The sequence below is a fragment of the Calliopsis andreniformis genome, unplaced genomic scaffold (assembly GCF_051401765.1).
Source record: "Calliopsis andreniformis isolate RMS-2024a unplaced genomic scaffold, iyCalAndr_principal scaffold0041, whole genome shotgun sequence".
NCBI classification, from domain to species: domain Eukaryota; kingdom Metazoa; phylum Arthropoda; class Insecta; order Hymenoptera; family Andrenidae; genus Calliopsis; species Calliopsis andreniformis.
The window spans coordinates 1,500,943-1,510,577 of NW_027480450.1; positions in this window are offsets into that span (position 1 = coordinate 1,500,943).

Below are 9,635 nucleotides of genomic sequence, written 5' to 3' on the forward strand. Positions count from 1 at the left end.
CTCAATCTTCAATCCTCAATCCTCAGTCCTCAATCCTCAATTCTGAATCCTCAATAATCAATCTTCAACCCTCAACCCTCAGTCCTCAATACTCAACCATCAATCCTCAATTCTCAATACTCAATAGAATATCCAGAATTCTCAGGATTCAATACTCAAACCTCAATCCTCAACCATCAGCCCTCATCCTCCATCCTCAATCCTCAATCCTCAATCCTCAATCTTCAATCCTCAATACTCAATCCTCAGTCATGAATACTCAATCTTCAATACTCATTCCTCAATCCTCTATACTCAATCCTCAATCCTCAGTCCTCAATCCTCAATACTCAGCCGTCAATCCTCAATCCCCAATCCTCAATTCTCAATCTTCAATCCTCAGTCATGGATACTCAATCTTCAATACTCAATCCTCAATCCTCTATCCTCAATCCTCAGTCCTCAATACTCAATCGTCAATCCTCAATCCGCAATCCTCAATCTTCAATCTTCAATACTCAATCCTCAATCCTCAATCCTCAGTCATGAATACACAATCTTCAATACTCAATCCTCAATCCTCTATCCTGAATCCTCAATCCCCAATCCTCAATCGTCAATCCTCAATCCCCAATCCTCAATCTTCAATCCTCGATCCTCAATTCTCAATCCTCCATCCGCAATCTTCAATCCTCAATACTCAATCTTCACTGCTCAATTCTCAATCCTCAATCCTTAATCCCCAATCCTCAATCCTCAATCCTCAATCTTCAATCCTCAACACTCAATCTTCAATCCTCAGTCCTCAATTCTCAATCCTCAATCCTCAATCCTCAATCGTCAATCTTCAATCCTGAATATTCAATCCTCAATCCTCAATCCTCAATCCTCAATCCTCAACCCTCATTCTTTAATCCTCAATACCCAATCCTCAATCTTCAATCCTCAATCCTCAATCCTCAATCCTCAATTCTCAATCCTCAATCCTCAGTCCTCAGTCCTCAATCCTCAGTCCCCAACCGTCAGCCCTCATCCTCAATCCTCAAACGTCAATCCTCAATCCTCAATCTTCAATCCTCAATACGCAACCTTCAATCCTCAAACCTCAGTCCTCAAACCCCAATTCTGAATCCTCAATCCTCAATCCTCAATCTTCAATCCTCAATACTCAATCTTCAATCCTCAATCCTCAGTCCTCAATCCTCAATTCTGAATCCTCAGTACTCAACCTTGAACCCTCAACCCTCAGTCCTCAATACTCAACCATCAATCCTCAATTCTCAATACTCAATGGAATATCCAGAATTCTCAGGATTCAATACTCAAACCTCAATCCTCAACTATCAGCCCTCATCCTCCATCCTCAATCCTCAATCCTCAATCCTCAATCTTCAATCCTCAATTCTCAATCCTCAGTCATGAATACTCAATCTTCAATACTCATTCCTCAATCCTCTATACTGAATCCTCAATCCTCAGTCCTCAATCCTCAATACTCAGCCGTCAATCCTCAATTCCCAATCCTCAATCCTCAATCCTCAATACTCAGCCGTCAATCCTCAATCCCCAATCCTCAATCCTGAATCCTCAATCCTCAATCCTCAATCCTCAATACTCAGCCGTCAATCCTCAATCCCCAATCCTCAATCCTCAATCCTCAATCCTCAATCCTCAATCCTCAATCCTCAGTCATGAATACTCAATCTTCAATACTCAATCCTCAATCCTCTATCCTCAATCCTCAGTCCTCAATACTCAATCGTCAATCCTCAATCCCCAATCCTCAATCTTCAATCTTCAATACTCAATCCTCAATCCTCAATCCTCAGTCATGAATAGTCAATCTTCAATACTCAATCCTCAATCCTCTATCCTCAATCCTCAATCCCCAATCCTCAATCGTCAATCCTAAATCCCCAATCCTCAATCTTCAATCCTCAATCCTCAATCCTCAATCCTCCATCCTCAATCTTCAATCCTCAGTCCTCAATACTCAATCGTCAATCCTCAATCCCCAATCCTCAATCTTCAATCTTCAATACTCAATCCTCAATCCTCAATCCTCAGTCATGAATACTCAATCTTCAATACTCAATCCTCAATCCTCTATCCTCAATCCTCAGTCCTCAATACTCAATCGTCAATCCTCAATCCCCAATCCTCAATCTTTAATCTTCAATACTCAATCCTCAATCCTCAATCCTCAGTCATGAATAGTCAATCTTCAATACTCAATCCTCAATCCTCAATCCTCAACCATCATTCTTCAATCGTCAATACCCAATCCTCAATCTTCAATCCTCAATCCGCAATCCTAAATTCTCAATCCTCAATCCTCAATCCTCAATCCTCAGTCATGAATACTCAATCTTCAATACTCAATCCTCAATCCTCTAACCTCAATCCTCAGTCCTCAATACTCAATCGTCAATCCTCAATCCCCAATCCTCAACCTTCATTCTTCAATACCCAATCCTCAATCCTCAATCCTCAGTCATGAATAGTCAATCTTCAATACTCAATCCTCAATCCTCTATCCTCAATCCTCAATCCCCAATCCTCAATCGTCAATCCTAAATCCCCAATCCTCAATCCTCAATCCTCAATCGTCAATCGTCAGTCCTCAATCCTCAATCCTCAATCCTCGTTCTTCAAACCTCAATTCTCAACCCTCAGTCCTCATCCTCAATTCTCAATTCTCAATCTTCAATACTCAATCCTCAACCCTCAATACTCAATACACAATAGAATATCCTGAATTCGCAGGATTCAATACTCAAACCTCAATCCTCAACCCTCAGTCCTCATCCTCCATCCTCGATCCTCAGCCCTCATCCTCAATCCTCAACACACAATCCTCAATCCTCAATCTTCAATCCTCAATCATCAATCATCAATCCTCAATCTTCAATGCTCAATCCTCAATCGTCAATCGTCAATCCTCAATCCTCAATCCTCAATCATCAATCCTCAATCTTCAATACTCAATCCTCAATCCTCAATTCTCAACCCTCAATACTCAACCATGAATGCTCAATTCTCAATACTCAATTGAATATCGTGAATTCGCAGGATTCAATACTCAAACATCAATCCTCATCCCTCAGCCCTCATCCTCCATCCTCGATCCTCAATCCTCAATCCTCAATCTTCAATCCCCAATACTCGATCTTCAACCTTCAATCCTGTATACTCAATCTTCAACACTCAATCCCCAATACTCAATCTTCAATCCTCAATGCTCAATCCAAAATCCCCTATCCTCAGTCCTCAATCCTCAATCCTGAATCCTCAAACCTCGATCCTCAACCGTCAGTCCTCGTCCTCAACCCTAAAACCTCAATACTCAATCATCTATACTCAATCTTCAACCCTCAATCCTCAATCCTCAATGCTCAATCCTCAATCCTCAATATTCAACACACAACCCTCAACCATCAATCCTCAATACTCAACCATCAATCCTCAATTCTCGATACTCAATAGAACATCCTGAAATCTCATGGTTCAATACTCAATCCACAATATACAATAATCAAACCTCAATCCTCAAGCATAAATTCTCAACACTCAATCCTCAACACTCAGTCCTCTCTCTTGAATCCTCCATCCTCAATCCTCAATCCTCAACCGTCAATCCTCAATCCTCAATCCTCAATCCCGTATCCTCAACACTGAATCCTCAATCTTCAGACCTCAGTCCTCAAAAATCAATTGTCAATCCTCAATCCTGAATAGAATATCCTCAATTCACAGTTTTCAATAATCAATCCCCATACTTCAATCTTCAAAACTCAATCCACAAACATCAATTCTCATCACTCAACCATCAACACTCAGTCCCCAATCCTCAATCTTCAATCCTCAATCTTCAATCCTCAATATTCAATCCTAAATCCTCAATCCTCTATTCTCAATCCTCAATCCTCAATCCTCAATCTTCAATCCTCAGTCCCCAATCCTTAATCTTCAGTCCTCAATCCTCAATCCTCAATCGTCAATCCTCAATCCTCAGTCCTCAATCCTCAATCCTCAATTCCCAATCCTCAACCCTCAATCCTCAGACCTCAAACATCAATACTCAACCCTCAGTCCTCGTCCTCAATCCACAACACTCAATACTCAATCCTCAATCTTCAATCATCAATATTCAATATTCAATCCCCAATCCTCAATCCTCAGTCCTCAATCCTCAGTCCTCAAACCTCAATCCTGAATCTTCAATCCTCAATACTCAATCCTCAATCCTCAATCCTCAATCCTCAATCTTCAATCCTCAGTCCCCAATCCTTAATCTTCAATCCTCAATCCTCAATCCTCAATCGTCAATCCTCAATCCTCAGTCCTCAATCCTCAATCCTCAAACCTCAATACTCAATCCTCGATCATCAATCCTCAATCTTCAATACTCAATCCTCAATCCTCAATCCTCAATCCTCAATCCTCAGTCCTCAATCCTCAATCGTCAATCCTCAATCCCCAATCCTCAATCTTCAATCCTCAATGCTCAATCCTCAATCCTCAATCCTCAACCTTCAATCCTCAATACTCAATCTTCAATCCTCAGTCCTCAATCCTCAATCCTCAATTCTCAATCCTCAACCCTCAATCCTCAGACCTCAAACATCAATACTAAACCCTCAGTCCTCGTCCTCAACCCACAACCCTCAATACTCAATCCTCAACCTTCAATCATCAATATTCAATATTCAATCCTCAATCCTCAATCCTCAGCCCTCAATCCTCAGTCCTCAAACCTCAATCCTGAATCCTCAAACCTGAATCCTCAATCGTCAGCCCCCAGTCCTCAACAATCAGTTGTCAATCCTCAATCCTCAGTAGAATATCCTCAATTCACAGTTTTCAATACTCAATACTCTATCTGCAACCTTCAAATCTCTACCCACAAACATCAATTCTCGTCACTCAACACTCAACACTCAGTCCCCAATCCTCAATCTTCAATCCTCGATCCTCAGTCCTCAATCCTCAATCGTCAATCTTCAATGCTGAATATTCAATCTTCAATCCTCAATCCTCAATCCTCAATTCTCAATCCTCAATACTCAACCATCAATACTGAATTCTCAATACACAATAGAATATCCTGAATTCGCAGGATTCAATACTCAAACCTCAATCCTAAACCCTCAGCCCTCATCCTCCATCCTCGATCCTGAGCCCTCATCCTCAATCCTCAAACGTCAATCCTCAATCCTCAATCTTCAATCCTCAATACTCAACCTTCAATCCTCAATCCTCAGTCCTCAAACCTCAATTCTGAATCCTCAATCCTGAATCCTCAACCTTCAGCCCTCAGTCCTCAACAATCAGTTGTCAATCCTCAATCCTCAATAGAATATCCTCAATTCACAGTTTTCAATACTCAATACTCCATCTGCAATCTTCAAATCTCTATCCACAAACATCAATTCTCTTCACTCAACCCTCAACACTGAGTCCTCAAAGTTCAATCCTCAATCCTCAATTCTCAATCTTCAATCCTCAATACTGAATCTTCAATCCTCAATCCTCAATCCTCAATCCTCAATCCTCAATCCTCAATCTTCAATCCTCAGTCCCCAATCCTTAATCTTCAATCCTGAATCCTCAATCCTCAATCCTCAATCCTCAATCCTCAATCTTCAATCCTCAATACTCAATCTTCAATCCTCAATCCTCAGTCCTCAATCCTCAATTCTGAATCCTCAATAATCAATCTTCAACCCTCAACCCTCAGTCCTCAATACTCAACCATCAATCCTCAATTCTCAATACTCAATAGAATATCCAGAATTCTCAGGATTCAATACTCAAACCTCAATCCTCAACCATCAGCCCTCATCCTCCATCCTCAATCCTCAATCCTCAATCCTCAATCTTCAATCCTCAATACTCAATCCTCAGTCATGAATACTCAATCTTCAATACTCATTCCTCAATCCTCTATACTCAATCCTCAATCCTCAGTCCTCAATCCTCAATACTCAGCCGTCAATCCTCAATCCCCAATCCTCAATCCTCAATCTTCAATCCTCAGTCATGGATACTCAATCTTCAATACTCAATCCTCAATCCTCTATCCTCAATCCTCAGTCCTCAATACTCAATCGTCAATCCTCAATCCGCAATCCTCAATCTTCAATCTTCAATACTCAATCCTCAATCCTCAATCCTCAGTCATGAATACACAATCTTCAATACTCAATCCTCAATCCTCTATCCTGAATCCTCAATCCCCAATCCTCAATCGTCAATCCTCAATCCCCAATCCTCAATCTTCAATCCTCGATCCTCAATTCTCAATCCTCCATCCGCAATCTTCAATCCTCAATACTCAATCTTCACTGCTCAATTCTCAATCCTCAATCCTTAATCCCCAATCCTCAATCCTCAATCCTCAATCTTCAATCCTCAACACTCAATCTTCAATCCTCAGTCCTCAATTCTCAATCCTCAATCCTCAATCCTCAATCGTCAATCTTCAATCCTGAATATTCAATCCTCAATCCTCAATCCTCAATCCTCAATCCTCAACCCTCATTCTTTAATCCTCAATACCCAATCCTCAATCTTCAATCCTCAATCCTCAATCCTCAATCCTCAATTCTCAATCCTCAATCCTCAGTCCTCAGTCCTCAAACCTCAGTCCCCAACCGTCAGCCCTCATCCTCAATCCTCAAACGTCAATCCTCAATCCTCAATCTTCAATCCTCAATACGCAACCTTCAATCCTCAAACCTCAGTCCTCAAACCCCAATTCTGAATCCTCAATCCTCAATCCTCAATCTTCAATCCTCAATACTCAATCTTCAATCCTCAATCCTCAGTCCTCAATCCTCAATTCTGAATCCTCAGTACTCAACCTTGAACCCTCAACCCTCAGTCCTCAATACTCAACCATCAATCCTCAATTCTCAATACTCAATGGAATATCCAGAATTCTCAGGATTCAATACTCAAACCTCAATCCTCAACTATCAGCCCTCATCCTCCATCCTCAATCCTCAATCCTCAATCCTCAATCTTCAATCCTCAATTCTCAATCCTCAGTCATGAATACTCAATCTTCAATACTCATTCCTCAATCCTCTATACTCAATCCTCAATCCTCAGTCCTCAATCCTCAATACTCAGCCGTCAATCCTCAATTCCCAATCCTCAATCCTCAATCCTCAATACTCAGCCGTCAATCCTCAATCCCCAATCCTCAATCCTCAATCCTCAATCCTCAATCCTCAATCCTCAATCCTCAGTCATGAATACTCAATCTTCAATACTCAATCCTCAATCCTCTATCCTCAATCCTCAGTCCTCAATACTCAATCGTCAATCCTCAATCCCCAATCCTCAATCTTCAATCTTCAATACTCAATCCTCAATCCTCAATCCTCAGTCATGAATAGTCAATCTTCAATACTCAATCCTCAATCCTCTATCCTCAATCCTCAATCCCCAATCCTCAATCGTCAATCCTAAATCCCCAATCCTCAATCTTCAATCCTCAATCCTCAATCCTCAATCCTCCATCCTCAATCTTCAATCCTCAGTCCTCAATACTCAATCGTCAATCCTCAATCCCCAATCCTCAATCTTCAATCTTCAATACTCAATCCTCAATCCTCAATCCTCAGTCATGAATACTCAATCTTCAATACTCAATCCTCAATCCTCTATCCTCAGTCCTCAGTCCTCAATACTCAATCGTCAATCCTCAATCCCCAATCCTCAATCTTTAATCTTCAATACTCAATCCTCAATCCTCAATCCTCAGTCATGAATAGTCAATCTTCAATACTCAATCCTCAATCCTCAATCCTCAACCATCATTCTTCAATCGTCAATACCCAATCCTCAATCTTCAATCCTCAATCCGCAATCCTAAATTCTCAATCCTCAATCCTCAATCCTCAATCCTCAGTCATGAATACTCAATCTTCAATACTCAATCCTCAATCCTCTATCCTCAATCCTCAGTCCTCAATACTCAATCGTCAATCCTCAATCCCCAATCCTCAACCTTCATTCTTCAATACCCAATCCTCAATCCTCAATCCTCAGTCATGAATAGTCAATCTTCAATACTCAATCCTCAATCCTCTATCCTCAATCCTCAATCCCCAATCCTCAATCGTCAATCCTAAATCCCCAATCCTCAATCCTCAATCCTCAATCGTCAATCGTCAGTCCTCAATCCTCAATCCTCAATCCTCGTTCTTCAAACCTCAATTCTCAACCCTCAGTCCTCATCCTCAATTCTCAATTCTCAATCTTCAATACTCAATCCTCAACCCTCAATACTCAATACACAATAGAATATCCTGAATTCGCAGGATTCAATACTCAAACCTCAATCCTCAACCCTCAGTCCTCATCCTCCATCCTCGATCCTCAGCCCTCATCCTCAATCCTCAACACACAATCGTCAATCCTCAATCTTCAATCCTCAATCATCAATCATCAATCCTCAATCTTCAATGCTCAATCCTCAATCGTCAATCGTCAATCCTCAATCCTCAATCCTCAATCATCAATCCTCAATCTTCAATACTCAATCCTCAATCCTCAATTCTCAACCCTCAATACTCAACCATGAATGCTCAATTCTCAATACTCAATTGAATATCCTGAATTCGCAGGATTCAATACTCAAACATCAATCCTCATCCCTCAGCCCTCATCCTCCATCCTCGATCCTCAATCCTCAATCCTCAATCTTCAATCCCCAATACTCGATCTTCAACCTTCAATCCTGTATACTCAATCTTCAACACTCAATCCCCAATACTCAATCTTCAATCCTCAATGCTCAATCCAAAATCCCCTATCCTCAGTCCTCAACCCTCAATCCTGAATCCTCAATCCTCGATCCTCAACCGTCAGTCCTCGTCCTCAACCCTAAAACCTCAATACTCAATCATCTATAATCAATCTTCAACCCTCAATCCTCAATCCTCAATGCTCAATCCTCAATCCTCAATATTCAACACACAACCCTCAACCATCAATCCTCAATACTCAACCATCAATCCTCAATTCTCGATACTCAATAGAACATCCTGAAATCTCATGGTTCAATACTCAATCCACAATATACAATAATCAAACCTCAATCCTCAAGCATAAATTCTCAACACTCAATCCTCAACACTCAGTCCTCTCTCTTGAATCCTCCATCCTCAATCCTCAATCCTCAACCGTCAATCCTCAATCCTCAATCCTCAACCCTCAATCCTCAGTCCTCAAACCTCAATCCTCAACCCTCAATCCTCAGTCCTCAAACCTCAATCCCGTATCCTCAACACTGAATCCTCAATCTTCAGACCTCAGTCCTCAAAAATCAATTGTCAATCCTCAATCCTGAATAGAATATCCTCAATTCACAGTTTTCAATAATCAATCCCCATACTTCAATCTTCAAAACTCAATCCACAAACATCAATTCTCATCACTCAACCATCAACACTCAGTCCCCAATCCTCAATCTTCAATCCTCAATCTTCAATCCTCAATATTCAATCCTAAATCCTCAATCCTCTATTCTCAATCCTCAATCCTCAATCCTCAATCTTCAATCCTCAGTCCCCAATCCTTAATCTTCAATCCTCAATCCTCAATCCTCAATCGTCAATCCTCAATCCTCAGTCCTCAATCCT